The following is a 5,000-nucleotide window of genomic DNA, read 5'->3' on the forward strand; positions in this document are numbered from 1 at the left end:
AATTTCCTCGTCTTCGCCTTAAGATAAAAATAATCATGTCACTTTATTCTCTATCTTTTTCTCTCTCTCTCTCTCTGCATTTTCTTTCCCCTTTATCCAACGCGTTATCTATTTTTAGCTCACACCGTTTTTTTTCTGTTTTCGTCATTTTTCTATTTTTTTAAATCTTAGCGCTCAACTTAAGCATGATTTCCTCTGATACTACAATAATTAATTATTTGATTTTTGTTATTACTGTTGATAATATTACAATTGTCTTTACTATCCTCATCGTCATAATTTTCTTATTACCGGTAATAAAATATCATAAGCATCATAATCGTTGTATCTACTTATATCAAAAGATTTTTTAAAAACTATTATGAACACGATAAGCATATTACCCTTTGTAAAAACACCAGTCTTTCTTTCCAAACGCCATCTTCTAATTTTTTATCTGCTGTAACGCGATTTAGGTTATAATGATCGTTTTAATGGAATCAGTAACCTGAACGATGTATTATCATGATAGAAATGTCTTTTTTCTACGATTCCTGTTAATCACTTTTATGAATATTTACTTCATAGAGCTCGGAGAATATTGACAGAATCGTCCGTATAACTTTACGAGAGATGGATAACTTTCTTTATTTTTTTCCATTTTATTTTATCTATATATATATTTTTTTTTACTTTATTCATCATTTTTTCAACAAAAATTCTCGAAAAAACGGTAAACTTGGGTGTGTTTTCCCGTAGACTTTATGCCAACTTTCTCACGAGTTGCAATCCTCGTGCGAGCGACGTGTTCCCGATAACCTCCTAATCTCTTTTATCCATTCTGCTGATTTCTACCGTCTTCATCATCATTACTCCTTTCACTGTTAATATGCCTTCTCTTATCGCAACAAATCACTCATAATATTTTCCCCACCGTTAACTACAATCATCATCATCACAACACGAACCTCGACATACACAAACACCTAAGTTCATTCAAAAAAAAAAAAAAAAAAAAAAACATATATATATACGAGGAAATATATATCAGTTACAAATTTCATACAATTTCACTTTACCATTAATATCTCGGCGATTTATCCTCGAATTTCGTGACGTGTTTGCCAAATTCCCAACTACTGACTGACTACGGAAATCTGACAGAGACACACACCTGTTGCTGGCGTTGAATAAGAGGCCCGTTATATAAGGAACTCATCGGTCACGTGTTTGCGAATTTGTTGGTGTTGGATATCGTGGTAATGGGTATTTGGAGAAAAAGAGAGAGAGGGGCGAGGGAGGAAGGGAGGGAGGGGGAGATTGAGAGAGAGAGAGAGAGGGAGAGGGAGAGAAGGACAGAGAGGAGAGTGAGAGACGGTGAGTTAGAGAGGCGTGAGAGGTGAGAGTGAGAGGGAGAGAAATAGAGAGAGAGAGAGAGGCAGGAGATGGAGGAAGGGAGAGTGATAGAGAAAGAGACAAAGAGAGAGAGAGAGAGACAAACAGACAGACAGAGACATATATATATGCGTGTGTGTTTGTATGTATGTATATGTATGTATATGCAAAATAAAGGAGACAGCTAAAAAGAGAGAGAAAGAGAGACCACACTATCTCAGCCCACCAAAGTGTCAAACATTCATGGACACATTGCCTCCCCCTCCTACCCCCCCGCCCATCCTTCCTATCCCCCTCCGGGCCTCCTTCTGCGCCCCCATCCCCACCCCCACCCCGTTCCCCCATGTCTCTCTCCTGACAATATTTCAGGACCGAAAACATACCTTAGCGGCGCCCACGTGTGTAATCAGCGGCCATGCGCCCTCTCCCTCGCACTCCCTCTCCCCCTCTCCCTCTCCTCTCTCCTCTCCCTACCTCTCCTCTCCCCACCCCCCCTTCTCCCTCTCTCCTCTCAGCCTCCCTCCCTCCCTCTCCCTTCCCCCACTCTCTCTCCATTCTCCTCACAGCCTCTCCCTCCCTCTCCCTCTCTCCCTCTCCCTCCTCCCTCTCTCTTCCCTCTCCTCCTCGCGCCTTCTTCTTTCTTCCTCTCCCTCCCCTTCATCTCCATCCCCTTTTCTTTGCTCTATCTCTCTTTCAGTCCATCTTCTTACGTTTTGCCATCTACCTCTTCTCTTCTTTTCCTCCTCTTCACCTTTACTTCCTCCACTCGTTTCCTCTTTTCCTATTTATGACCCACTTCCTCCTCCCTTTATCCCCTTCTTCCCTTTCCCCTCCCCCTCTCCCTCTCACCTCACACTCTCCTTCCATCTCCCGTGCTCCTCTCTCGCATCCCCCTTCTTCCGCTCCCTCATCCCCCTCCCTCACTCACCCTCCACCCCTTCTCTTATCTAAAACAGTTATACTGACATATTAATTCGATCTTAGATTATCTTGTATTCATTTTTCTTTTATCTTACTTCTTTTTTTCCTGCTTTCGTGTCTTCTTCGTTTCTCTTTCTTCCCTTTTTCATTCTTCACTTTCCATATGTTTATCTTTCTTCCTTTTTTTCGTGTTGTTCTATTCTGTCTTTTCCCTTTCTTTCTTTCTTTCTTCTTTTCCTTTCTCCTTTGTCTATCTTATTATTATTAATATTATTTTCTTCTTCGATATCTTTTTCTCACCCTTCCTTATCCCTTCTCCTCTTCTTCCTCCCCTTCCCCTATCATTTACTTCTTCATATTTCTCTTTTCCTATCCTCTTTCTTCTTCTTCTTGTTTCTCATCTTCCCTTTTTCCCTTTTCTATCCCGCTTTTCTAGTATTTTATTTTTCTTTCCTCCGTTTCCAAATTTCCTTCTTCTCTTTTTCCTCTTTCCTCTCTCCGTCTCTCCCATCTCCCCTTTCTCCGACCCCCGTGACCCCTTCCTTGTACTCAAACTCCCCTTTATTCTTTCTTTCTCTCTATCTCCTTTTCTATAAATATAGGACATGGAGTTATATTTTGTCTCTTCCTTGTTCTTATATTTCCTTTGTTTTTTGTTTTTTTCGTGTCTTTCTCGCATCATCTCACTTTTACTCTCTTTTGCTCGCTTATTCTTTCTTTCTTTCTTTCTTTTCTCTCTTCTCCTCTCTCTCTCTCTCTATCTCTCATTTTCTCTTTCTCATTCTCTCTCATTTTCCTTTCTCTCTCTCTCTCTCTCTCTCTCTCTCTCTCTCTCTCTCTCTCTCTCTCTCTCTCTCTCTGTCTCTCTCTCTCTCTCTCTCTCTCATTTTCTCTCTCTCTCTCTCTCTCTCTCTCTCTCTCTCTCTCTCTCTCTCTCTCTCTCTCTCTCTCTCTCTCTCTCTCTCTCTCATTTTCTCTTCTTCTCATTCTCATTCTCATTCTCTCTCTCTCTCTCTCTCTCTCTCTCTCTCTCTCTCTCTCTCTCTCTCTCTCATACTTCCTCCTCCCTTATCCCTCCATCCCTCCCTCTCTTACCTTCCTACCTTCCTTCCTCCCTCTCTCTCCCACTCCCTACCTACCTCCCTCCCTCCTACCCCCTCTCCCCTATCCTCTGATCTATCCCTATCTCCCTCTCCCCCTCCCCCCCACCCTCACCCTCTTTCTCTCTCTCTCCCACCGCTTCGTTCTCTCCCATTCTCTCTCTTCCTCTCTGAACTCTCAAGTATTTAAATGGACGACTGTCTAACTTTTACAAACACAAAAACTCGCACTAAAGAATATAATAATGAATACGTTCATGTTAAGTATACATAGAAAACGGACAAAGAAAGACACAGAGACTTGAATGAATAAGGAGATAGACAGACGGAGAGATAGATCGTCACACACAGACGGACAGATTAGAAAAAAGAAATAAATAAAAATTATCATTATTTTTGTCCAATGAGCATGAACTTGTTACGCTTGGAAAGCGAGAAAAGAATCCAAATATATTCATTAATAAACTGTTATTTCTTTTCCTACAAAGAGTAAATGAGAGTAACCTCCGAAATTAGCATAGGCGTAAATTTTGCGCGAAAACTTTGGCTTTTAGAAGAGGTATGAAGAAGATTTGAAAAAAAAGGAAAATGTTTTGAAATGCACAAAGGCGACAAGAATGAGGGAAAGAAAATGTTTAGACTTACGGAGAAGAAGAAAAAGGAGAAGAGGGAGAGAGAGAGAGAGAGAGAGAGATCGAAAAGAATAAAAAATAAAAGAGGTAAAAGTGTCATTCAGAGTTTACAAACAACACATTTTTTATAAACTCCTTCTTTGCATACAAGAAAAAGTCTAAGGAATATTTCTTCTCTTTCGTCCTTTCCTTCCTCTCCTCCATCTCCTCCTTCTCCTATTCTTTTTCGTCTCCTCCTTCTCTTATTCTTTTTCTTCTCCTCCTTCTCTTATTCTTTTTCTTCTCCTCCTTCTCTTATTCTTTTTCTTCTCCTCCTTCTCTTATTCTTTTTCTTCTTCTCCTCCTTCTCTTATCCTTATTCTTCTCCTTATTCTACTTTACGTCTTTGTCATTTAATCATCATCATTATTGTTATTATTGTTATTATTGTTATTATTATTAGTAGTAGTAATAGTAGTATCATTATCATTGCTATTATTACTATTATTGTTATTGTTATCATTAGTTTTGTTGTTGTTGCTCTGTTCTTATCCTCATTATTATTGTTATCATTATTATTATAATCATTATTATTATTATTGTTATCATTATCATTATTATCATTATTATTATTATTATTATTATTATTATTATTATTATTATTATTATTATTATTATTATTACTATTATTATCATAATTATTATTATTATTATTATTATTATTATTATTATTATTATTATTATCATTATTATTATTATCAATATCATCATTATTACTTTCATTATTATTCTCGTTCTTCTGTTCCCCATCTCCCTACTTCTGTTACTTATTCTCCTCATTCTCCTCCTCTTCTTACTACTATTACTACTACTCTTTTCCTCTTCTTCCTCCTCTTCTCACAAAGAGGAAAAGAAAATCCCATTTTCAAAACGACCATTCAAAAAAAAAATGCGAAACTTCTTTTTCATTTTTTTTAAGCTGCTTCTCTCTATA

Source organism: Penaeus vannamei, chromosome 9, assembly GCF_042767895.1.
Source record: "Penaeus vannamei isolate JL-2024 chromosome 9, ASM4276789v1, whole genome shotgun sequence".
Taxonomy (NCBI): domain Eukaryota; kingdom Metazoa; phylum Arthropoda; class Malacostraca; order Decapoda; family Penaeidae; genus Penaeus; species Penaeus vannamei.